The sequence below is a fragment of the Harpia harpyja genome, chromosome 2, assembly GCF_026419915.1.
Source record: "Harpia harpyja isolate bHarHar1 chromosome 2, bHarHar1 primary haplotype, whole genome shotgun sequence".
NCBI classification, from domain to species: Eukaryota; Metazoa; Chordata; class Aves; order Accipitriformes; family Accipitridae; genus Harpia; species Harpia harpyja.
In genome coordinates this window covers 12,339,871-12,367,057 of record NC_068941.1, presented here as the reverse complement: position 1 = coordinate 12,367,057, position 27,187 = coordinate 12,339,871, and the positions used below count along the sequence as shown (strand labels likewise).

At 36.2% G+C, this 27,187-nt stretch overlaps 1 long non-coding RNA gene across 2 annotated transcripts in view; it reads right to left on the bottom strand.

Moving 5' to 3' along the window:
- LOC128152378 (uncharacterized) overlaps positions 1-26,135 on the bottom strand; it is a 38,162-nt gene extending 12,027 nt beyond the window's left edge. The window contains exons 1-7 of one of the 2 annotated variants that reach the window (XR_008238641.1): positions 26,007-26,135; positions 25,738-25,827; positions 22,815-23,023; positions 22,128-22,186; positions 11,942-12,175; positions 8,330-8,856; positions 1,124-1,276 (exon numbers count right to left, since the gene is read on the bottom strand). This is a non-coding gene — a long non-coding RNA (uncharacterized LOC128152378). The remainder of the gene's footprint in view (positions 1-1,123; positions 1,277-8,329; positions 8,857-11,941; positions 12,176-22,127; positions 22,187-22,814; positions 23,024-25,737; positions 25,828-26,006) is intronic. The other variant, XR_008238642.1, reaches the window with a different exon arrangement.
- Between the last annotated feature and the right edge of the window lie 1,052 nt (positions 26,136-27,187).

Genomic DNA, 27,187 nt, shown 5'->3' with positions numbered 1-27,187 from the left:
TTTGTACTTTCTCCCTGAGTGACTGAGAAATGCTCATTATCCTGTCCTAGGTTATGCTATTACAAATGCTCTTAGCTTATTATAAATGTTCTCTGATGTAAATGTTGCAAACAGTGATCCTGGAGAAGAAAGTGTGAAGTTAGCATCTGGCACAAAGAGGACAAACTACTTCTGTTTTAGAATTAAGGACAGCAGTTGTCTTGTTTGAGCCACATTCTGTTCTCATGAGCCGTCATCTATCAATCTATGCAACCAGCTATAAATCTTTCTATTTTTTCCCCAAAATACATATTTTTCTGATTAAAGCCAAATTTGGCCCTGAATTATTCTACATGCACTTTTACCCATGAACAGTGAACTGAAAAAATATTAATCTTTTTAAAGCACCTTGAAGCCCATTTCTCTTTTCAACTAATGAACTATGTAAAGGAGCCTCAGTTGCCTCAGGGAAGCTTGTCAAACCCATCACATGGAGCCTTTATAAAGCCTAAAGGACATGTATCATAATGTATAAAATTTGTCATAGCATATCATTATTACCTTTTGGGAGGCTTGTTACAACAATTATGGATGATTAAGCCGTATTTAAAAAAAAAAAGGCGGCAGTTCCATGACCAGTAGAACTAAGGAAACTAAGTTTCCCATGTTTCGGGGGGGGGGGGGGGGGGGGGTGGTTGTTGTCTAGTTTAGCGTGATAGAAAATGAAATCTTCATTAAAGATTCTCCTGCCATAAAGGTATTTATAAGAGGCCTCTCCAGGGAGGATTCTTTGGTGTCCAATATTGCATTTATGCACGACTGTCTGTGGCTACAAAACTCGAACCCATGTAATTATTTCCGAGACCTCTACCCTCCACCAAACCTGGTTGCAATGAACCATGCAGAAATTATCAAAAGTTATTGGGGAATGTGGGAAGCACACCAACAGGCACACAGATGCATTTGGAAAGGTACATAATTGCAGTCTGATGACAACTGTGGGGAACAAGGCTGAAAAAGGTACTGACGTTCAACCTTCCCTATTTTGTTTACCATCCTGAATGTTTCCTCTCTCAGTTATTTTCATTTCAGACTGAAAACCAGTGTGAGCGTGATTATGTAGAAGAATGCATGCAACTCTCACCTGGCAGAAGGATGGGAAGGACAGTTTGGCCCAAGGGACAAACCCTACTGCAGTGTCAAATACAGGTGTGCCCTTTTCTCTGGTCTCCACAGATCTTGTACAGTAAGTAGTCCCAGTCTCAACAGGAATAGGTAGAGTAGCCTTGGGCAGACTCTGGAAAGATGAGATTTGAAATGTTTGTCATGAGGAGGGAACAGCACTCTGGTCCTTAACTGCTCAGCTAATGCATAAAAAGCATATTAGTTTTATATCCTGCAGCCAACCTTACTCAGTACGCTGACTGTTTTGAATCTCAAACAAAAATGCTTAACCGTCCCTCTGCACTGTAGGTTTCCTTTTGTGTTTTTTGTTGTTATTGTTTTTTAATTGTATCTAAACCTAAGATAAATTTGATGCCTGTCTACAGTGTGTTTTGGAGCACCAGGCAGCAATCTCTAAACCCATCGTGACCAAACCAATGGCAGTAAAGCTCATCAGCTCAGCCATAATAAGCTGAGACAAAGTACTGCACTAATAGAGCTCTGATGCTTTCAAGACAAACCAGTAGCTATTGCACAGGCATGCACTGCACTGCACCGCACCATGTGGAAGATATTCACACTAGTTTGTATAACCTTGCATTTCTAGGAGGATTTCACAAACTTACCTTGCTTAGCACCATCAGTGACAAGACTGATAACAATAGGTATCACTCCCACTAGCAGAGGAAGATATAAGTGCCACCATTGCCAGTGGAGACCTTTGTGTCAGCTTGCAGATTCTTGTGCAATCCGACTAAACTTCAGCTAACCATCCAAACTGAAACAGATTTCAACTTGCACTTTAAATATTACTTGGAAATTTTTTTTTAATGAAATAGAATTAATAAAGAGGCTTGCTAAAATCTAATCACTGCCAGTAACCTGATAGTGTACATAAATTTTGTTATATAAGCTTTCAGAGTGAAACTCTGAAAAGGACTAGGTTGTCTAGAAATTATCAGTGTGAAGTAGTTCTACCGAATAGACACTGCAGTTATCTTCTGATATAATTATAGGCCACCTTTTTAACTCTGCCAATTTTTTTGATCTTCAGGAATAACCACACTGGCTAGCAATCACTAATACAATGGAACAGCAAGTATACAAGCCATCTATCACAAAGACAGTATTTTTTAAAGTGTTTATGCAAAACAAATCCCTGCTCTGCTCCATCTTTTGTACCTTTTTGTAATGAAAACCACTGCCTTAAGTTATTTTCTCAAATCACATCTTTTATTATCCATGTTTTATGCCAAATTTCCTTTTTTGTGATAGCTATTTATCATAGCAAAAGCAAAACAGAAACATACTTCAATGTGGGAGTTTTATTTTTATAGTAGGAGGCTTTAGTGGAGATGGGATTGATACATCAAAGTCTTATCCCATGATAACAGATGTATTTAAATATTTACCTTCATTTTTGTCCTCTACAGTTAATACAATATTTCCCTAACATAAGCTGCTAAATGCATTTTCCCCTTTTTTATTCTTATTAAAATTGTGATTTGAAGATATATTCCTAAAGCTGTGAATAGTTATTAACATTTCTTTAAAGGCTTCAGTATTTGAATGGCCAAATTCCAGCTTGAGTAATTACATTCTGCCTACTTAAATTCCCCACACAGTTTCAATTAGATAAGTTATTCTTCTGCTCTTTATGTCCTAAAACTGTTCTGCAGCATTGCTGCCACTATTGAAGAGCTGCTGAATTTTGCCCCAGAGGTGCCTGAACTGATCCCTATATAGAAAACACAATATATATAACACACTGAATTTTTGCTGGATGAAAGCTGGTAAATATAACTTTTATGATGGCTAAGTATTATTTTTGAATGCCCATGTTTATGCTCATTTTAAGGGTAATGACAATGAAACCTTTCCCACAGTGTCCTATTAACAGTGCTCTGGAAAGAACAGGAGGATTCGTCTTCCATACATGTTCAGAGCATTTCCAGGGACTATCACTGCCCTTAAATTGTAGGTGCATTGCCATATGGGTATAGGAATGACCCCACCAAAGAGATAAAAGAACTGTAGGCTAGACTTTATAGATACCTAGTGTACTTAAAGCCTCAGAAAGGAAGCCAACATCAATGTCAGGCATACTGTGGTGGACTCCTCCCCATATGCTTTTGGAAATCCTGCTAGGGCCTTTAAAAGGAAATACAACGCCAAGTATCTTTAAAAGATTTTCCCCATACGCTACGACCTCAGCCTGAAACTATCCAGTTGCACATAATTTTACTTTACCAAGCAAATCCATTTCTTCCTACTGTAGTTAAACCTGTGAGATTCTTTTCCTTGAAGAAATAGGTAAGAAAGAATCTGAAGTAGCAAAGGGCACTACCTGCATCATTTAAGAACAGTTTTAGTGTGGTCCCAGGCTGGCAGTGTGAAATGCATTAAAGATTTTTTTCATATCCAGACCTATATTTCTGCTCTTTACAAGGGACCTGTTCAGATTACAGTGGTTACTGTAACTTCAAGGTAATCTGATGCTGCTGGGAGGTTGTGTGGGAAATCCCTGTGTAACTACATATCAATAATTAAGCCAAATTCCAGAACAGGCTTTTGGATTTAGGCCTTTGTAAATTAAATCCTCCCTCCTTCCTTCATTAATGATTTCTGTAGATAAATCTTCAAATAGGCCTTGGACAGGTAGGCCCCAGGCTTATAAAACTATATATAAACTGAAATTATTTCTGGGGTCAATTAAAAATGCATGTTTAAATATAGAACCTGTGAAAGCTGAAGGAATACTTAAACATTTATAAATTTGAATGCTGCTGTGGCTGAACGGGGCCTCTTCTTGTTTTCCTTCCTCATGTTTCCTGGAGTTGGTGACATATACTTGGCGAGTATATACCTTAGAACAGGCATTTCTCTATTTCTCTTTTTTGCTATTCTGTCTTGCAGAAGACAACCTGCTCTCTAGGAGAAAGATAAATACTTTTCTTGTCTGCAGTATTTCTTTTTCTTGGGGGGGATATAAGGCATCTTTTCTTGATGAACTGATGAGGTTTAGGGCATCACCTAAAAGAGATTCTAAACTTTGAGATTTCTGCACTTCTTTTTTTGCCTATTTCTTCTGAATTCTGTTTTTTTTCCTAATCTTCAATCTTCATCCGCATACTTTCTGTATCTGTGAATCCTCCCTCCATACAGTCCAATCTTTTTCTATATATTCTATTTCAGATAGTGAATCTCTTCTCCTGCTTATCCATCCCCATTCTGTGTCCATTTCGGTTCTTTCTCAGCCCCAGGCTTTTCCTTGCCACAGCATTAGGCGGAAAATGCTGCCTACCAATCTCTCTGATTATATCGAGCTGCACTTCAGGATACAGACCTGAGCTGGAACATTACTTGCTGCCTTCTGCTTGTGCTGAAGAGCTGAGACAAATGAGGCAACAGTCCTCAACCCTGGGTAGCTGCTAAACTGTTCTTCACACCACCATCTAAACCACAGATGTTGAGAATGGTATTGCAAAAAATGTCTGGGCTACAGAGTCTTAGTGCAACATAAGAACTTGGAGCAAATCAAACCAAGTAAGGACTGGGCAGTTTATGAATCAGCACAATATTCAACTTGTAGTGCAAATCCACAACAGAACTAGCAGTTTACTAGGAGTATGTCAAGTATCAAAGATCAACATTTTAAATACAACTCTAACCAAAGCAGACCAGGATTCCTCTTAAAAATCAAGGTTACCAGAATATTTCTGGAGAGTCTCTGTCTCTACTAATAAAACTGCTCATGGCTTCTTATCATTTGCACTCACCAGAGGAACAGACAGTGTTAAACATCTCATGGTGCTGCTGCTGCAGAGACTGACAGCATCAGTCCCATGTGTCTCATGTTCTGTGTTCCAAGAAAAGCTCTGCCATGGATGTGGGCTTTACTTAAAACAGCAGCTCTTTGCAACATTTGTTAACTAAGTTTTTTAAGTTCAAAAAGACACCCAACACCTCATTTCCACAGTGCAGCCATTGTTGTTAAAAAAAGAATATTTTCTTTGTCTGTAAGGAAGAAAACACACTTAGTAAATGTCAGCACTAAAGAATGCTCATCATTTTTGTGAACTGTCCCACTGTGTATCACATTTCTTAAAATGTTACCAAAGTAACAATTGTACAGTTTAGCCAGCTGATAAAAAATAATGCTCTCATAGAAAGATCTTATTTTTTAGACAGACTTCCTTACAGATCTTATCTGCTCAAGATGAATTTGGAATAGAAGTTCTCACAAAGCAGGGTACAGAAGTTATTCAGACATTTTTCTTGTCCTCCAAATTTTCACTGTACTTGAGTTAAGTTAGTTATATATAAATATAAACAGTGTCACTGTACTTTCTAATTAGTATAACAACTGCAATAATTGTAAGGCCAGGATTTCAAAGAAAATACCCTCAACATTACAGAAGACTCAAAGTGAAAAACCTGTACTTTTTCACATATTAAGATAGACACTCAAATGCATTAGTTATTATTGAACACTGAATAATTATATTTGCATAGTATATTCAATTTGATTTTTAAAAATGATAATACTTCAGCACATTTACCATATGTTACTTAAGAAGCCATTATCTACAGTTTGAAATAATAGAGAAGACTCTGGATCTCTATGTATAATTTGCCAATGTATTTTGCATTTTTCTAAAAGCCTACAAAAGAAAGCCTTTCCAATTAGAGACTAAAGGGAGAATAGTATTCTCCCCATGATTGCAAGAAAATGAAAGAAAGTTTTAATTTTTAAAGAAACTGCTCCAAAATCTGATCTAGTTTATATATTTACTTGTATTTTAATTATATGATTCTCCAAATGTGTCAGATATTTAAGAATGTGCATTGTTACTATTAATATATTTCCACTATATCCATTGATAAGAGAGGTACAGTATTACACACAAGCACATCATTGAATGTTAAAAGTAAACAAAACTACAAAGTTTAATCTTCTGAGTTTTGGTCACGTTATAGAAGGTTACACTGACTCGATGCTTGTCAGTGTATTTCCTACATTTAAAATATAATTTGATTTTTAAGCTCAGCCTTTTTTATGCACACAAATGTTATCACATTGGTAATGAGAAATATGCAATTATTGCTGAAGTATTGTGTCACAAAACAAATATAATTTACATTTGCTTAATTTATTGGTTCTAACTTTATGAGGAAGGTTAAGAATGAGCGTGGTTGAAAGGACTCTAAGTATTTCTTGAACAGAGCCCTACCAGTGTTATTCAGGGTAAGGTTGAAATTGTAGTCGCAGTTGTTCACTGCTGTGTTCCCTGTAGTTTTCTACTGTGGCATAGTCTTTCTATCATCACTGTAACATAATTGGAACATAGGATTGATTTCAACTTCTTATTGCCTAGTCAAATGTGAACTCATTGCACGATATGACATGCAATAGGGAAGGACATACAATGGAACATAATAATGGACAAAATGAAATGCTTCCTTTACTTAGACATTTTAGGATTACCATTTTCTAATTAAGATTTATATGTTGGTGTATATATACATGTACGCACACACAAAGATAGATAGATAGATAGATAGATAGATAGATATATGCCACCAGTTCTGCCTCATAAGTAGGTCTGGGAGTGAATGAAATACAAGGACCCAAGTCTGAAATGCTTCAAAGTTTGAACAAACCTCAGACCTTGATCTTGGCTGTGACTGTTACTGTCAGTGCAGAATGAGTGATGGTGAATCTATCACTTGCAGTTTGCACCTTCACAAGAACCCTCGCTTGCTTATTTTCATCAAGCTTCATTCTAGTCTCACTCCGCAAACATAAGGCAACTGCTTATTTACCATAAAGAAAAATACTGTAAGACAATTACTCACCTATATGCTTAGTTATCTATTTTTGCATTCATATCATTCACTAATAAGCATAAGAAATATTTTTGGCCTACAAAATGTTGGTCATTATTTAGGTGGCCAGTATGTATCATGATGATAAGCTTAGTTTCACTGTTTTGTTGTGATCCTCTACATTACTTATAGACACAGACCTAGATAATCTCTTCTGAATTGACTCACAGTCTGGTGGGGCCCTCAAATCCATATGGGAAGGCTTGAAAGTGCTATGATAGGATAAACAGGAAAATGTCATTACAGCAAGAGTCAAGCCTAAGCTATAAATTGGAGACCTAAGCTTCTTTTAAGTATGGGGTTTCTAGCTGGAAGTTCTCCAGTACTGGACAGTTATGTCCATGTTAAGCATTTTGCTTACAGTTGTCTCGTAATTAAGTTATATCAGTGCCATCTCATGTAAATTGTTTATGTAAGAAAGAAGCCATTCAAATGCATTGTGTATCCATATATGAATTTCAAAATCAGTTAAGATAATCATGTCACATTAAATGGCATAAGGTGACAGAAGGTTCAAGTGGGAGGCTTTGGCAGTTTTAGCAGACATCCTTAAATCAACAACATAAATTTTAATATAGTAATTGTATTACACCAAATGGATGTGTTAACAGGATACTGCTTCCAGATTATTTACAGAGAATGCAAGAGAGAAGTAAAATAATATAAACACATTCATATTTTTTCTAACCTCTTTGTTTTTTAAATCTTCTGCAAACAATCCAGCCCAAACAAATCTTTGTTTTTATAATCTACTTCATTTCTAAAACCACTACTGAGTTAGACTTTACAATTAAGATCTGATTCTTTATGCATGTTTCATAGAAAATGTTTACTCGGACATTGTGCAGTGTTTTCTGCAATGTATGGCTTTGGCATTGCAAGAAAATGAAAATTTCCAGAATCCTGTGTAAAGCTCATTTCTATTAAAGATTCACAGATAAATATCTGTTAATTTATTATATTATGTGAAGACAGGAGGACCAGCACATTTTGTGAGACACTGTTTGGTGATGTAAGGAGACTAAAAATTGTCAAGATTTTCCCAGATTCCTTTTTTTAGTATCGTGACAAGGTGAAGGGAATTAGGGAATTCCCAAATTTTTACACAGCAATACAAGAAATCCTAAGACCACCTGCTCGCCTAGCTTGGTGCTGGTACCATTCCACTAGCCAAAAGCAATGGCTACCAGGGCAAATTTTACAGTACAGTAGAAGCACACAAGTAAAGCAAAACAGTTGGTGCCAAGAATTCACTATTGACCCTGCCTGTGCTTTGCGGGGACTACTTCATACTCACCCTGTGGACTGAGTGTTCTTTGATGGCTGAAGTGCAGAAGGCAAACTCTTGGAGTGTGCATCTTCCAGTTTTGTTTCACCCAAAAGGAGGTGCTTCTCAAGCTCTGAGGCTGTTGCACAACATTAACCAACATACTCTAAGTAGAGATGGCTCAGGATACTAATTTTGTGTAGATGCATCCCAAAGCAACTGCCCAATGCCTACATGGCCCACCAATGCTGTTCAGAGATGGCAGATAGTCTGCCAGAGTTTTCACCACATTGGAATAGCATTTGTTTTTGATGGAGATAAGAATCTGGAAAAATGTATCAGGGAACACATGAGAATAACTTGTTCCAGGCAGGGTATCTGCTAAACAACACATCACCGGTCTTGATCTTTGGTGGGGTTGTGAACAGTCAGTGAGAACTGCGCAGTGCACATTGATTGTCAAACACCTTCTCATCAATGGTGGCATTTCCTCCAGGCCTGAAGTGGCAGTTCATTGCAAAAGGTTTCCATTGCCTCTCTCCCTCTCTACTGAACACCTAAAATCAGATAAAGAAGAGATATTGTGGTCTCTAAGTAACTACTCTTCTGGGGGGGGACAATTCTGTGACTTCTTAAATATAATATTTACCATCCCAAAGTTAGAAAGCCATAATTATATCAAAATTGTTCTAATTTTAATAGCCAATTAAAAAGATTTATTATTATGCTAAACCCTCAGATTGGGTGACTACTGCTACAATATATAAACACCAATAAATGTTCAAAATCAATTGTTTATATTAATGTTAAACCAGATAATCCAAAAGAAAGGTAATTGCTATTTAATTCTAGCATCTTTGCAAGCATCCATTTTAACTGTTGTCCCAGGCTACTCAGCTTTATACTTAGTTTTGTAAGTATATATATTCTATGTTATACTGAGTTAGTATAGAGTGAGACTAATTGAGATCACTATGGAAATTAAGATTACATATTGATAAATGCCAGGATGATGTTGTGCTTCAGTAATCCTCATCAGTGCAGCCATGAAAATTAAATTAATACTAGTTCTGGATTGCACTATTTTCTTCTAACAGTTTAAATGGAAAAAATCTGATCTAGAATTGTTTGCCATGGATAAAAGGAGCCTGCATGGTAAAGGATCTGACATATTTGTAAACCAGCAATTATGGCATATACCCAGCAATTTGAAATATTTCTGAATTGCTCAGCACATCCCCAAATTGCTCATGTAATGAAAGCACATGAAAATGTTATTATCATTGTTTCTAGTTGTCTTCCATTTCCCACTGGAGACTTTTTTGTCAGTTTAATACATTTTTGGTTTTTTTCAGCTCTGGCTTTATTTGGTTTGGTCCTGGAATGAAAATCAGCTAATGACACCTTTTCTCAGTCTACAGAGGCTTCTGCTGTCTAGCAAGAGTGGATTAGTCACTCTGCATGATCTCAGAGCGATATTGGGCTTTGCTGCTCTATTTGTTTATTTGGATTTATTTTAGAGGAGGGAGATCCACAATGCAGCTGTACAGGACAGTATCATCTACACTAATAGTCACTTCATATCTTAAGAATAAAGACAATGGACTCTTCAGTGATGCGTTAATTTTTTTCTCCAAATTAAATGAAGAAATGCAACAGAAATCTGAAGAACCTCTTGCCAAAGGCCCAACATACCAACCCATAGTATTTTCAAGAGTTGAGAGCAGAAGTGACTCGGGGATTAGGAATGATAGTTGTATCATTTTATCTCCTGATTTTCAGACTGAAGCTAGTCAGGTTGGTGACAAATATTAACAGAAGCATTACTTAACAGCTTAGAATAGGATACAAAAGGACAGTCACAATCGCCCCACCCCATGTCCCAAATGTTTTATAGACACTTAGTGCTATTCTGGAAGTATAGAACAGCTGTAACCCAACTAAAATAGCTCTCAGATGACTTTCCTCCTAATCCATCAGTAGCGCAGAGTTGCTTTATTCTCTGCAGCACCGCTGCCACAGCCAGGGACAAGCAGGGATGGCTGCGGTGTCTCCATCATCAGCTGCTGCCAAAACGATGCCTCGGGAACACAGATAGTCTCTTAGAAAATGGAGTGGTTCTCAGGATGCTCCGATTCACAGGGGACCAGGCTGGCATATACTCAAAAGAACTGGGAAATAAGGGAGGTTTACCTCAAAAGCAAATTAGCTAGTACAAAGAATTCTGATGATAATGCCCAAATGAAAGCTCATAAAGAATTAAAATATGACAACTGTCATAACAACAGAAAACATTGTTATAATATGAGATCATCTTACTAAATTGTCGTGGCATCCCTGAGGACAAGCAGGCATTTTGGTTCTCAGTTTCTCACTAATATCAACCTGCACATCTAGACTGCAGTGCTTAAAATATGAACCTTGTAGAAGAATATCAAGCTGCGCGCATACAAATTGGAGATAGATTTGTCAATGCAACATATTGTTTCTGGTACAATTACTCAGTTACCAATAAAACCTCTGCAAACAAATGTCCTGCAGTTTAAAAAAGAATATAATAATATATATACTTTGAAATTGCGGAGTCTAGATAAGCTAAATCAATCATCAGGCCACAGCAAAGAAAAGTATTATTCTAACTCTAAACCTAATAATGAAAAGCAGTTTTTAAAGATATTCTTATTAAAGGACAGAAGAAAGTGTCGACAAAATCAGATTATTTGGATCACCAATAATTTGTTCTGAGTTTGTACACCCTTCACAGCCCAAAGAGACCTCGTCCATGATTGAGTCTCCTGATCATTACTGCAGTACAAGCATGTGAAGAAAATACAAAGTTATTAGCATAGACTTAAAACCAATCTGAACAATTAATATCCATAGTTGACACACAGGGGAAAACATGTATGTTAAAAATGAAAATAAATTCATAAGTACAACAGAAAGACATGTGCCTGTTCTCTTTCTCACCTAAATTCAGAGATACTGCTGGCATAGATACATACTCGGAGGGAGAGGAAGAGGTCGTCTTCTCTTTCTGTTACTCAGTTAAAGACCACTGTCAAAGGAACTATGTTTAAAGGGCTATGAGGGTCCATGTAATTTCAACTGCAAACTCTTTAAAGATACCATAGATTTGCTATCAAAAAAGAACTGAGTAATAAAAATTAAACTTGATAAACACTTGTTAGCTGTCACTTTTTACAGTTCTTGTATAGATTTGATAAATTTTCTCCATTGCATCAGGCCTGTTCTATTAGTGCACTTATATGCTAAATACACAATAGCTGTGCAAATTTCGTCATTTTGCTATGACAAGAATCTCTTGACATTCGCATTTTTCCATTTAATAGTCTGAAACTTCAGCAGCTGAAAAGTTTATAACATACAAAGGTGAAAACTCTGAGCATAATCTGTTTTTATAATAACTAGTGCTGTGTATGATCATGGTTTTGAAAAACAAAATTTTTTTTCTTCTCAGCTTTTGATAAGAAACTTCTTGCATATTATTTCCCAGATTTATGGGAATAAGAGTTACTATGGAGTAATACTGAATACAGTATTAAGTGTGCAAAGTGTATAGAAGAACTGAAAACACACCTAGAGATACAACTAATGCTTCAGACATGCAGCTGTACTTACTTAGGCCTGGCACTTTCTTCTTTTTTCCTCTAACTCTCTTCTCTCTCAGTTTTCTTCTGAATTTCAGTATTTTCTTGAGATTACCACTAAGAGTTTCTTCTTTCTTCTCCTCTTTGTCCAAGATTCTTTTCCTGAGTAAAAATTAAGCTATTTGTGGTACTCTATCAGTCTTGAAACAGTTTGAGTCTTTTCCATTTACTTTTTAACTATTTCTCCTCCTATTTCATGTCATAACTGTTAAAATAAATTGAAAGCAGAAAAAAAATGTTCATAATTCTCCAGTTGAAGCTGAAGGGAAACAGAGGGAGAGTACTGCAGATGAGATGTCAATTGCTAAAATTACCTTGTCTCCCTGATCAGACAGGCCTTGGATTTATTGAACTACAGGGCACTCTACAAGGTCTATTTAGTTTCTCACATTTGTTTCACAGCACTGAACTGAAGGAACCGAATGATTTGAGCATGGTTATTGATTAATATTGTTTATTGCATATATTGTTCCAGGCACTTAGGAAAAAATATAGGTATGTTTAAAAGAAAATAAATACATAAATAAGATGGCAAGCTGGACTCCCTCTTTCTTTCTCTCCCACTGCATGTGTATGCATTAGCACAGCTCTGAAAAGCCCCCTGGACAATTCATAACAATAGCAGGCACTTAGGAAAAAGTATAGGTGTATTTAAATCTAAACCATATACATAAATAAGATAGTAAGGCAAGCTATATGTGTATGTCAGCAGAGATATGAAGCTGTTTGAAGAATTCTATCAGTAGTAAGTGTGCCACAGGGCAACTGCGTGAACACATAAATGAGATGGACCAAAATAATTCCTTCCCTGAGCATTACCCTGAGAGAGCGTAACTTAGCGATACAAAGGACATGCACAGGACAACTGGGAATGTGGAAGCTCTGCCTGGAGGAGCACTGGCTGCTATTTTGATAAGATTTTTTTTTCTTGGAGTACTAAGTCATCTGTGAAATTTTAAGAAAAACTCAAAAAATCAGAATTTCAGACTCACAGTTAAAAGTACAGAACTCTGTCATGTTTTCTTGGTTTTGTCAGTTTAATTCAGGGCAAAAGAAAAAATTTCTACTTAAATCCCATTTTCTGAACTGACCTGGGTCATTAATGTATTCTAGGCCCTGGTGTGGCTGTTACTCTTTGTTATTAAACACACTTCCTAAAAGGTTTTAGCTAAACTGCAGAAAGGCCATAAGCACCTACTAAGACTGCCCAAACAGAGAGTTGGTCTGCAACAGCTACTATTTTCTCCATTCACACACTTCCCAATTTCTCACTAGCATCTTCGTGTAGACAAACCCTTCCTAGTGACTGAAACAGATTTTCTGCGTCAAAAATGTCTCTTATTTGTGTTGCGATGAAGTTTCATACTTCGAAGTGTCAAACCGTGTCACTATAAGACAAACAGAAAACACTTTGATCTCAGAGTATGTCTACACAACGTACTGAAGGTGGAATGACAGTACAGACATCTATTCTAGTTTGAATTTAGCTAGCATGGGTGACGTTAAGAGCCTGCACGTCTAAGTACAAACTAGGAGAAACCTGATGGACACTCCCTTGGGCTGCTAAGGAATAAAAAGGAGCCATTCTTTGTGGCTAAGATTACTAACAGAACCATCTCGGTTTATAGTCTGCAGTTCAAAGGGTGCACATGTAATGTTAGTACAGGGCAACACTTTTTCATTTCATAGTATGTCAGTTTTTATTGATAATATATTGGGTTTTAATATTAATATATTCCAGTCAGAAGGCTTGCCTTATCAAATCATGGCAAAATCATAAACTTAGACTAAAACATATGTTTTCATAAACTATAAGATTTCCTTGTTACTCTTGTTTATTCACCATATTTCTGGCACTAGTATACAGACAGTAAGATTTTCAGCCAATTGATCCACTATCTTCCTCCTTGTCTCTTCTTTGACCTTACAATGAATAACCCAGTCTTTTCCCAGTTTCTATATTCTTGTCCAGATTTTATATCTGCTTATAATTACTTGAGACCTTTTGTTTCTAAGTCTGTGCAGGCTTGATGCTAGCAAAGCTTTCCGTTTTATTCCAGCATGCTTTTTTGGGATCAAAAAAACTCTCTTTGGCTTAGAAAAGAGAAAATATTCCAGTCAACAAGTGGCAAACATTCAGTGACAGATGTTAAAAATAAAGTATGCATTAGAATGCTTCAAACGTTCTCTCGTGTCAAGAGTTTCAGAGGTAGCAGTTGTACATTTGTACATAGCCACTGCCTCTGTGACATAATCAAATATAAAAATAACAATATGACTATAGTTTACAAATAAAACTCAAAGAAAATGTCAAAATTCTTAAACAAAATTTGAACATCTGTAGAAAATTTTAAAATAAAATGCTACACTGATTTGGAGGAAACTGTTTCCTGATTGTGGAGAGGAGGAGATTTACTCTTGTTATGATTCAGAATAGAAACATTCTGAAATGTCATCTTTTCTGGTAAAACGGAAGATCAAATTTTTGAGCAGGGTATTAATCCTTACTCTAAGCATGGCCTGTATGACATGAAAAAGAGTCAGATTCAGCCACCACAGGAGCTGGAAGCTCCACTTGTTTGATGATGAAGAAACAAGTAGACGTTCTCTTTTGTTACAGTTCTAATTCACAGACTCTGTTAAATCTAACAGAATACTAATTACCTTAAGTGGATTTCACAGTTGACAGAGACCTTTGCTGGGAAGACAAGCTTGAAGAAGGCAATTGAAACTTAGCTAATGAAGAATACAAGATCCACCTTTGAGGAATGTTAAGTAAGTGCTTTGCTTTTTATGAAAGGTACCTCTTTTATATGTAAAGTAACCACAGAAATGTCAACATTTCATTTTTAGACACCCTGCTAAATTCTGCAGAGGGTTATCAAATTGCCTTTAGGTTTTCCTTTTCCGTAATTGTATTTATTCATACAGCAATTCCTTGCAGTGAAGCTCTGTGGACCAATCATAAAAAAGGCACACTCAACGTTTGCTTAACACAGCTTAATCAAACCAGTCTTCATATTGACAATCACGGTATGGCAGAAATTTCTTCCTTGCGAATGAGGGCTATGCAGGTGTATCTAATTATTACAGAATTGCTTGAAACACACAAAAGTGCAGGTGAGAGCCGGGACCATAAAACTGTTCTTTCGTGATCACGTTACCTCCAGTAGCTCAAAATATGCAAATAACTACTGCCTTTGGTGGTACTCAAGAGCTAATACCAGCTCACAATTAGTACCAAGTTGGGATGCTTTAAAACCTACTGAGAAATACAGGCAAAGTCTTGCTTGTGTGGTTGGCTGGGTGTTCTGCTTGTACAGACAGGATCAAAGACACACGATCCAAAAGCTTTAAGATTAACTCTCTCCTTTTCATACTAAAAGTTGCTTCCTCATTTTAGAAGATCTTGTGATACTGCAGCATACTTACATCTTACGGAGTACACTGCTGTGATCCTTGTGCTACTGTGAAGTATTTTATGGCTTACCTGGATTTTTCAGGGAATGAAATATTTGGTTTTCAGCACCCGTAAGATGTTCTATAGGCACATAAATTAAAGTTGTTCAGGTAGTAGAGGGTTTCAAAGACTTTTTTAAAGCCAGAAAACAGTTTATTTTCTAATTATTCAGGGTTTTACTGAAGAAGCCAATCAGAGAAAGATTTCTTTGAAAATGATCTAGTTTAAAGTTTTTGCTCTCTCTTTTCTGAATCATGTCCTACATGATAGTTTCAATTATTTATTATAAGGCAATGGTAAAAAAGTGTTAATTAGCAAAGATGAAAAAGACTGACTCAATGGGAGCTCCTGTAAAGGAGCTCTTATTTCTAATGCCTGAGGTGACCACTAATTTACAGCTTTTGATAGCTTGCAAGCATGGTTCACAGAATAAATTGGTCTTGGGGAAAAAATACTGTACACCTTATTCACTGTGGTTAATGAATAAGGTATAGGTTTTGCTGTTGTTTTGGGTTTATTTTTTTAGTTCAGGCAATTTAGTTTTGATAAAACAGTTTAACTTGACAGTGTTAGAAATTAAAATATGCAAAGAGAGAAAGTATGACACTAGAACTGCAAGATTTTCTCCATTCAGCTAAAATGCCCATACCCAGCCCAAGAGGCCAGCTCTAAAAATAATCATGCTTTTTATTTTTTTTCTTTCTGTGCCAATTTCAGCTAGTCTTTTCCATCTTATAAAAAACTTCAATATTTTTAAAAAAAGCTTTAAAAATACTAATATCCCAAGATCTGTACAGCTTTTTGCTTGTCTAAGTGAAAATAAGAAAAAATAACACACAATATTAGATGATTATGCTAATAATGGGAATCATACAGAAGAGTGAAACTGAAATTTCTCTTACACATAATGCATCAAAATTACCTTCATATTTTGTTTATATGTTTTATGATTTAATTGTAGCTAGACCTACGCAAGTGCGAAACAAGTTCCTTAACAAAATGAATTATTTTAATTAATTGGAATACTCAACGAGGGCCAATAATGCAGTGGTCAGAGGTCTCGTTTGACTATTTTTTGCCTGTAATCTCCATTGGACATAGCAGCTTGTTTCTTGAAAGTTACCACACAGGAATTCATTTTTATCACTGGTTGTCCTAACTGGATTTTAGATAGATGTGACTTATATGTGAAGGATTCTGTCTCTCCTTTTTTTTTTTTTTTTCCCTTCTCCCTTTCTTCCAATTTTCCCAACTTTCCTAGTCATTCTCAAAAAACCCCACCAAAAACTAAATGAGTCTTCAAATTTTGTTCATCCATTTTGGCATTTAACACAGCTAGGTCAAGAGAACAACATAAAATTTTTAGTGACCAATATGGGAGACTGGGTTCCAAGGACCCAAGACGTGCTGCACATCCCTCACCCCAAGCCCTTCACAGAAAGCAGGAATCTTGAATGTTGATTATTTTTTTCTTTACAGGGTCACTGGCTTGGTGTTCAGCTAGCAGAAATGACTGAAATATTGTTTTTCCAATGACACCTGAAAATGAAAAGTTTTCGACTGAGTGTCTGTTCCATTTACACTAACCCAGAATCCTGACTGTCCATCTACTCTCTTTCCCAATTCTGTCGATTTTGCTTATGCCTGTATTCTTCATGTTGCTTCACAACATCACAGCTGTGCAGGACCAATTCCTCAAACCTCCAAGCAGATGAATTCACATGAAAAACGCACTTTTCTTAATTCTTTATGTTTAGATCTTTGAAGCCTTTCAGATCTTCCTCAATTAACACCTTTCCACTTAGCCTGTTTTCCTTGTTTATTTGTTCATTTTGTTGTTGTTTTCTTTATTAATGAGATATTAATTGTCAGTCTCTGTGATGTTTCTTATGCTTCAAGCTTTTTTTCATCTCCTGATGAGCCTTGCTGAACATAAAACGAGAACAATGAACAAAGTCATTGTGAGAGTTAAACTAAAAAGAACTACAAAATGCTAAAGTCCAGAATCAGCAGCAACAGATAAAGGATTAACATGATGCTGCTGTTGTGAGGACTTCATTATCACCATGTTCCTGGTCAGAACAAAGGTGTGAAAGGACAGGAAGCTTTAACAAATTTAGAGTGTGATGTGAAAATAAATGAGATATGGTCCACCCTAAGTTGCTATGGGCTTCAGGACATTTAAAATCCAGGAACAATTAAAATCCAGATTATTCAAATACTTCAAAACTAACTGAAATAATTCTACTGTATGGATAGAAAGGTAAATGTACCAGTGTTAGTATCTGAGGTGCATCTCCTCACCTGGATGCTAAGGTTTTCGAAAAGATGTTCTGGCATTACTTGATTTTACTATTTTAATGACCGAAAAGAATGATCTTCATTTAATTGTCAGTCTGTTCTTCAGAAATGTATAGATTTTTACTATTTTGGAAAATATTTTGGATATTTAGCATTACTGAAGGTAGACAGAGTTTTACAAAGGGTGATTGTCCCCATTATCTTATAGAGGCTTCCAGCCTTAATTTATTACCCTTTATTACCTCTATGCATTGATTAGAGGGCCTAGGAGACCCACTAAGAGTAGATGTCTAGTTCTTACATAGCTGAGGTTGGATGTCATGAATTTCATACATGTTACTATGTACCAATATCTGTGAAAATTCATGCCTCCTTAAATTCATGTCCTCTGATTAAAACAAAAAAGCATATGCTTTTTTGCATATTTGCGTGTCTTCCCATGCCAAGTCTTTATTTTACCAAACAGGGAAAGGACCAGTAGGTGATTTTCAAAGAACGTGCTCTGATATTTCTTTCAGCCAGAGCCAGTACCAACCTTAAAAAGTAAAAAGTAACTTGAAAGTACAAACAGAGAGCAGAGGATATCATCCACTGGTGTTGAGGAGGGAGCATTTTCTTACATTGATTCTTTTCTCTTTGACTTTCTGGTAGCATATAAAACGTGGTCATTGAGTTTTAGAGATTTTTTTTCTGGAAGTAGGCTTAACCAATCAGGAAATTAGAGTCCCTATCACGCAGCTTCTCTAGTGAATCACAGAAGGGAGTGAAACAAAGCAAAAGGGGATTTATTAAAGATAAAATTTAATTAAAAGTACAGAATATGAAATATAATAAATATTAAAATAAATAAATGCCTTCTGGGGCAGGTAGTGACATGAACATGGGATTAATTTTAATAAGGTGAATAACCCTTCACTAATATGAGTGTTGGGGTCAGAGTCTAGCCTAAGCATTTGAATATTTTCCTTGGTTCAGATTATTCTTTTCACAGATATGAAACAGTCAGCTTTTTCTGTTCTAGCTGTACATAATTTTGAAAATTGTTTGGTGAACAAAAAGGAAGAATGGAAAGTTACAAGTTTGTGTTTCATAAGGGGGGAGAAAAGTCTCTTCAGTTTTAATTAAGTTCTTCAAGTCTCACTTGAGAAGACATTGGTGTACCAGAAGACAAAAAAAATAAGTTAGCTCATGTTCATGTACAAAAGTGGGTGACAAGTAAAACTAAAATGCAAGGCATATTATGCAGATTTTTTGGTGAATGGCACTTACAGATTTACATAAAATTAAAATAACCTTTAAAATTAGGACGGTCGGGTCACTCTAATGTGATCTGAATTACTGAGCTAATGATATTCTTATCCCTCCATGTCCTCTAGGCACTGCCATTGAAAATGTAAACCTGTGCAAGAATACTTAAGTCGGAAGAGCTACCCTGGGAAAACCACTCCATACTTCTCTATTGGTGCTACATCTGAAGACAAAATACAGTTCTTAAGTAGGTATTTAAAGCCAGAAATGTCTAGAGCCAAAAATAAACAAAACAGCCATTATTTTGTGTTACTGTTCCATCTGCATTTTGGACCAGTGCTTTTTTTATGCAGACAAAGATTTGATTTTGGTGCACATTCTTAATATACTACAAAGAACAAGATTGCAAAGTCATCAGTTAGACAGCAGTAATGAAATTAGCAAATAATACTTAATTGATTTTCTGAAAAGTATAGTCAAGACCCAGCTGCATAAAAGGTACTTTTATGCTGTACTACTGGTAAAAACAAACCCAAAACTGGATTAAGTGGCCAGCTGGGGATTCTGAGCGCATAATTGAAGACCTGAGTGGTAAACAAGTATTTCAATTATCTCAAAGAAAAGAGTGTCCAGGGGCAGAGGGGAGGAGTGACCCGAGTACATGGTGTTCTGGCAATCTTCTAAGGATCCAATCGTTGCTCAAGACTATAAATTAGAGCAACCCTAAAGAATATAAAGTCACTCATGTTTTCCATTTCAGACTTCCACAAGGATACCAGAATCCAGGTTACTAGTTTTAAATAACCAGGTATGCAGACTTCCTTACTTTCAGGACCGGAATTTTAACTCTGTAGTATGAGTTTGTCTCTTTGTCCTTTGTGACTCCTGTGTGTGGCAAGCTGTTTTCACAGCCTTTTAATGATAAAAACTGGGACACATTTTTTGTAAGGTTCGTGTATGGTTAACTAGATGTGATTTGTCTAAATTTATCATTAGGTGAATTATAAGTAGTCATCTAGGAGCATCTCTTGCTATTAGAGAATGCTTCCAACCTGTATACATCTATAGGTGCGTATTTCTTAAGTAATTTCAGTCAAACACTTTAAACATATGGCCCTGTTTGTAGTGGAGTGATACAGGACTCCACTACAGGACTCTAGGTTAAATCCTTCTCAATATTTTGAGCAATGATTTGGAAGTAAGCACAAAATCACTGCTGATAAAATTTATGGCTGATGCAAGGATTGGTTGAGTGGTAAATAATTATAATCAGGCCTCGCATTCATCTGGAATGATCTGGATTACAATAGTTATATTTATTTGACTTCTGTTGGTTTTGGCTCTGCTCTGAGGCAGCCAGACGTGTGCTAGCTCTGATTCAAAAGGCATGCAGATGCAGTCAGCCTAACAAGCGTGTTTGAACTCTCAGCAGTGTTCATTAGCTTATTGAGCACACCGTCCTGCTACTTGCAACAGCACAGCTTCTGTTTTGCTGCTGTCTGGGTTTGGAGTATTAGCAGAAAGCATTTGTGTCTTCCTTAAAAATCCCTTCACCCTTGATACTCTGGGCTCATTCCAGCAAAATGAGTTTTAAGAGAAGAAAATGCAATGTTTTTCATCTAATGAAAAGGAATTGGAGTCCTGTCTATAGCACAGGGGACTGAGCTAAGGTTTCCAAGGGCAGAAATCTGTTGTGGGGGTTATATTGGATAAACAAACTTAGGTATAGAGAAACAAAATTAAAATAAAGCTATCTTACAGTCTTCTAAACTCAGAAATAATGGACAGGAGCAGTTAGGTGGTGTTAATCCTTCTAGGTAGCACTGAAGATACCGATGCTCAAATATTTTATCCTGATCTCATGTCCACATTAAAAAAGAAAAACTGAAAAATTATGAGAATGAGAAGTCACAAATACTAGACAAAATTTTTATAGTGAGTAAGAAAGGTCTTGGTCTCTTGTCTTTTCAGAAAAAAGAATGGGGCAAAACCTGATTGTAGAATTATATGTGAAAGACAAGAGAATACTGAATTCTGAAAGGTTCTTTTTATCTCCTGGAGAAAGGTATATCAATCACCTGAGTACCATACAAACAAAAGTATGATTGCCTCATACAGGTGGACCAGCTGAGATAATTTTAACCTAATGACTTCAGACTGGGTTTTTGGAGACTGTAAGGATATACTCATGTATATATACATTTGTAAGCAGTGAAGATGATTAACTATGAGACAAATGAAAATAGAGATTCTCTGTTTCTTTGGGCAGAATACCTGGGAGTAGGTGAAATGTAACACCTTTGGTACAGAAGAGTTCAAACTAAATTATCTAATGCTCCCTTCTATCTTTAATGTCCATGAATCTATGTATTCTTGTGTTTGAAGAGCATATTAATGCATCATTTACAACTAGCAGCATTTTTATGTTTTAATGATACTGTTATCCTGAATATGTTGTGTGTATGACCATGTGCATTAGTATGATATATTAGAAGTACTGCAGCAATATCATGTCTCCCAGATGTAATATTGCAACATGTATTTGCATAAGCACTTTAACTATGGAACATAGTACATTTCCTTCTCTTATCAGCACAGATTTGCAGAATTTATTTATATACAAGCCTACAGAGAATAAAAGAGTACTTCAGGTTCCATAAAAGTTATGCTTAATGACAATTTTGATTGCTGTGGTTTTCACCTTAAATTTTAGGTTTCAGTGTTCAATGCATTTCTTTCAAACTTATCACTGGAGGATATTATCTAAAGTTACTCAATATCCAGTAGTCAAATCGGCAGGATTTCACTTCTCATTTTTTCATCATGAATGTAACTAGCTTATTATTAGCCTGTTATTACTGTTGCTTGTTAATTACTGTTTGTTAATCGGCTTTTAACTGGATTACCAGTAAACTTTCCAATATTCCTGTACAGAAGAGGATCTAAATAGACTTTTCAGTTGCTTTAAAAATCATCTAAGAAGAACAGACTTTCCCATAGGTCTATGTAGAAATAGAACTATGTTGATAAATATATATACTTGACTAAATACAAAGTTAGATTTTTAGTAAAAAAATTCTGTTTGCTTTGCTCAGCCTAAGGGGAAATGTCAAAAGGTCTGATATACAGAAAAAAACCTTCTACTCACCCAGTGAAAATTAGCTCTTTTGAAGTTGCTGCAGTTCAGGCACTCTTAAACTCGGGCATCTACAAGAAAAAAGTAACTACATTTTAAAACATTTTCTATTATATGAAAGTTCTTATTAGTGGAGTCTGTACTGATATTGACACACACGTGATAATTATTAACAAGCCACTAATACAATAAATATATAAAAAGCTAGTAAATACACAGTTTCTAAGTGACTCAGTCATGATGTTCCTCCCCAGGTTTCCATTCTAGATCTGTGTTCTGCATTCCTTTTACCTCACCATCACAATTTGTCATTGACTGTTCTGCAGTGGTACTTGAATAGAGTTTTTGCCTAAGAGGCCTAAGTTCAGACACTGTATACTCATTTTTAGTACATTCTGTGACAAGAAAAGGCATATAAAAATCTGGGTTTTGTTTCTATTTTGACTGTGCAGTACAATTGCCAAAGTTCAGTCACCTTGGACGTGTCGTGCTACATCTCTGTGCTACACTTTCCTTATTTCCTGAAGGCCTGTTATGATACCCTTCCTCACAAAATATTCTATGAAGATTTTAAATGAAAGGTGAAATACAAAATTATTTAAATCAGGAGAAAGGCTGAAAAGCTGCAGGGTAAAGCTGCCACTCAAAGGGAACTTGATAAGCTGGAAAAACCTCATGAAGCTCAATAGAGTCTTGCACCGGAGATGCAGTATCCCCATACACTTGTGGACTCTGGTTGCTGATGAGGTAGAAAGCCATTGGGTTGTCTAGAGAGACTGGAATATGCATCCGAGATTTTGACTGGCCCAGGCCCTGACCAACCTCATTCAACTCTGGAGTAGAATCTGACTTCACGGTTGAAGCTGCTTGGAGTCAGGTACCAGATCAGACATCTCCAGAAGTCCCTTCTGAAAAAAAATATCCTGTGTCTCTATCTCAGCGCAGTTTCTTTCAGCATGGTTCCCAAAAGAGCTACAGCAGTGCTCAAAATTTGAAAGCGCATGAAGGAGTCACACATTCTCCCTTTTATATCCCCCTCAAATTAAAAAAAAAAAAAACAACAACAACAAAAAAACCAAAACAAAGCAAAAAGTAATTTAGAGTGTAAAAGGAAGTTATTTTCTGCTCATTTTATTGGTTTCTGATCTCTTAAAAATACATCTGAAAAGAATGTCTGTCTTCTACGATTAGATCTAAAATGCCACAAGACTACACAGCAGGTTGCTCTTTCTCAACTATAAATTTTATCACTACTACTTCCCGAGTTCTCTACTAAAAATGGACAGCTTGTGAAATACTTCAACCTGTCTGGCTTGTGACAGGTCTTCCTACAAAAATCTGAGTTATCCAAGAACACTCTGTAGCTGTCATGGCTAACTACCACTCCACAAACCTGACTTCTAAAGAAGAATCCCTTGGGAATCGCAGAATAATAGCAACATTAGCCAAAAAGTCCACCTTTCTCTGGAAGAGCACACAAGTAGAATTTATTTTTGTGTCATAACTCTGAATTTGGAAAGAATGTTGCTTCCAATTTTATATGAATGACCAAACCGCTATAACCGTTAGAATATATCCATACATTTTTTTCAGGAAAACATAGGTAAAGATCAGACACTTTAAAAAAATAAAACACAGCAGAACCTTAGTGCTAAGTAAGTTATTTAATAGCTATTGATAATGACATAAATTGAGCATATGGGGGGTTTAATCTACTGCTAATAGTAATAATAATATTGATGATGATGATGAATACTCGAATACTGTTATACTCTACCGTTGCACTAGATATGCTCTATGGTTTGGACAACTTCACTATGGAAAATCCAGGTTACACAAGGAAATATTGAATTTCTGTCAAGAAAATTGCTCACATAGTAATACACTTATTGACTTAATCAAAAAATGCAAAATGGCTGTGCTTTATAACACTTAGAAGATCATTAGACTTAGTATCTCTCTTCTGACATATTAACCTTTCTATAACCATGGCAATATATAAATGTCAGGGTTGGTTTTCTTTGGGTTTTGTTTTTTAGTAAATATAAGCTTGAACAACTTAAATTTGCGTTTCAACAAGCAGTTATATTGAGATTGTTGGTTATGATTTTAAGACTATGAAGATTTCAATGTGTGTTCCAGTATTTCTAAATTGCTGGAGCCTTAGAAATTAAATGTACTTTTCTTCATGGTTTCCCTTCAGTTTTCTCCATCTGTTTTTTTAAGTGCTCCAACTTGCATTAGGCTAAAGATTTTAAAGTACAGGCTGCTTTTCTAGAGTTTCTGATGTCAAGTTTCTCCAGCATCACATTAACAAATTACATATATATAATGTGCTTTCAAAATACATAAATCTGGCATTCCACAAGAGAGTTTTCTTGCCAGTACATTAATTAGGAAAATGTTCCTTATGACTATCTATTTAAATTACCAATGTTTAATTAGCTATTATTGCTGAATTAAGGATTGATTTCTCATATCAGTATATATTGGTCCAGGCTCTCACCCGTCGTAGCCAAATTTGCTCAGATGAAAAGCGCAGTGAGAAGGTGACCTTGGATTCTGGCAATGCTCGATGCCAGCTGATCCAATAGTTAAAGGCCAGAGAAACACAAAAGTTGTTCCTACCCATTTTAGTTGCCAACAGCAGATTGAGATTGTCCAGGTAGACCTATTGGCTTTATGGAGAAAGGTTTTTCTTTTTTAAGAGTTATTATGAAAGTACTATGCCATCAAACTTTCTCCAAAGATACTTTTGCTGCAGAGCTGTCGTGCTGAAAATGCCTTTGTTGTGAGGGGGATTAGGCGGTGCCGGTGTAGCCCACTATTGGATCCACTGACCTCTGCACTAAAAGAGTGTTCCCTATTTTTAAGCGTTGCCTCCAAGTCTACTGAAATAACTGCACTTCTACAAATGTTTGGATGCATACCTTTTGTTTATTTGGAATTAAAACTGAATGGATCTACAGGCAAGATATAGATTATCTCCAAGGTTATGAATTAACAAAAATCGCACCACAAGTACTTCTGAAAACAAAAAAGATGCAGTAAAGAAATAGAGATACTAGAAAGTTCAGTAACCTTCTGGTTCTCATGTTCAAAACACAATTTATGGAGAAAACTGGCTGTAGTAAAGTAAGAGCCAATTCTACAGAACAAAGACAAAAGGTTTCATTTTCTAAACGATGCTAAAGAACATATACTGAGATCATATTATTCTCTTGAGCTTCCAAATTCCCAGGCTAAGATTTTACTGCCTGTAACATTAAGCAATCATTGAAGGGATTCCTGACTTCTGTCCAATCCTACAGTGCAGCAGACCATAGACCTAAACTCTCAATTCATAGTTGTCCATTTAACATTCCTGCTTTCGTCAAATTTGTGGCTTAGACATAATTAAGAAATAAAGTTACAAAGACAATGGAAAACAGACTGGCATTGTAACATTTCTTGCCAAGATGAAACCAAAAATTGCAAAATAACACTCAAAAAGAGTTGGATGTTTGAATCTGTGCTTCAGACTTCTGTGACTTTAATGAATGAAGATGCTTAAGGGAAAAAAAAGGAAAAAAGGAAAAAAGGGAGAGGGAGGAAAGAAAAGAATGAATTTGTGCATACTTACCCAAGGTGATTGATATGCAGATAAAGAATGTGTCATGGAGTGATTTTTTTGTCCTAGCACCATCAGGAAAAAGCAAGAGCCTTTCATTTCCTGGTAGGAAAATAAAATTAGTTCCACCCAATAGTGACCGTTCACTAGCTTAACTTCCCCTGAACCCTTTGGTATAATAATTTAAAGGTGGTGATAAATAAGGACAGTATCTCACACAACAAGGTGTATACGCATCACCTTCCATACCAACAAAATCATAATCATTATAAAGAACTTACTTGCGGTGCTCTGTATTCCTTGGGAGTATAACAACTGCATAAACTGAACATTGGGTCTAAGTTGCAGCTTCTTCAGAAAGCAAATGGGATGAGCATCTTTACAGTACTTGGAGAACTGAAAGAGCTGTATAAGCAATGGCTCCCCTCTTAAGTTGCACGTGATGAATGGAAAATAATAAAATAATAGATGTATCTGATGTTAGAATTCAGAATCCATCACTTCACAGGCTCACAGTCATTATTTGATCTACATAATTATACTGAACATTTCAATTAAACTAAGAATAATTACATAAGAAAATGATCTGAACCTCATTTCAAAAGACGACTCGGCTACACTTAGAAAATATTTTTGCACGTCTCTGTTAAAGTGTATGACAATGGAAATATGATTACATCTAAGAATTACACGATTTGCCCTAAAAATAGGAATCTAATATATACATCCGTTATTTTTAGATATTACGGCAGAGAATAAAGAAATACTTAGTTAAAAAGTGGTAAGTGATCCCCCTGAGGAAAAAAAAAAAAAAAAGAAAAAGGACTTTGGTGGGGTTTTTTTAAGGAATCGGTTCCCCTATCCAGTTTACTACTAAGCTGTGGAAACAGTGGTACCAGCACAGCAAGAGGGGCAGGGAGCAGTGGTTAGAGATAAGGACATTTAAGCTAGTATTGCCTTCAAAGAAATGTCCGCAGCACCCTTCTTCAGGGGGAGAATTCAGTCCTCGGGAAGAGTCCGTGCTCCTCATCTAAATTAGACAGCTGCTAAAAACCTCCTGTGTGTAGGCTGCACCGTGACCCCAATGCCTGTAAAAGCACTCTGGCTATGACCACTTTCACCCCTAATCTGATCCCTGAAAACCAAGCCTTAGAAGATGTGTAAAGTACTTATTCACTTCTGAACATGCTTTAAAGCTATCCCTTGGAGCAGATGGAGTTTATTTTGTAATCTCTTTACAGCAGCTGAGCGACAAAAAATAGACTGCAGTGCAGTCCAGAGTCAGTGTCTCCCTTTAAATTATTTGAAATATTACAAAAATTACTTTGTGTCTAATAGAGGCACCCTTTCCTGTCAAAAGGGAGAGGTCAGGTTATTGTCAATGACATTTGATTAAATATTTGCTAATCAAATTTATTTTTCATTAATGGATGGATTTGTTAGTTCCTGCATCTCAGTGATA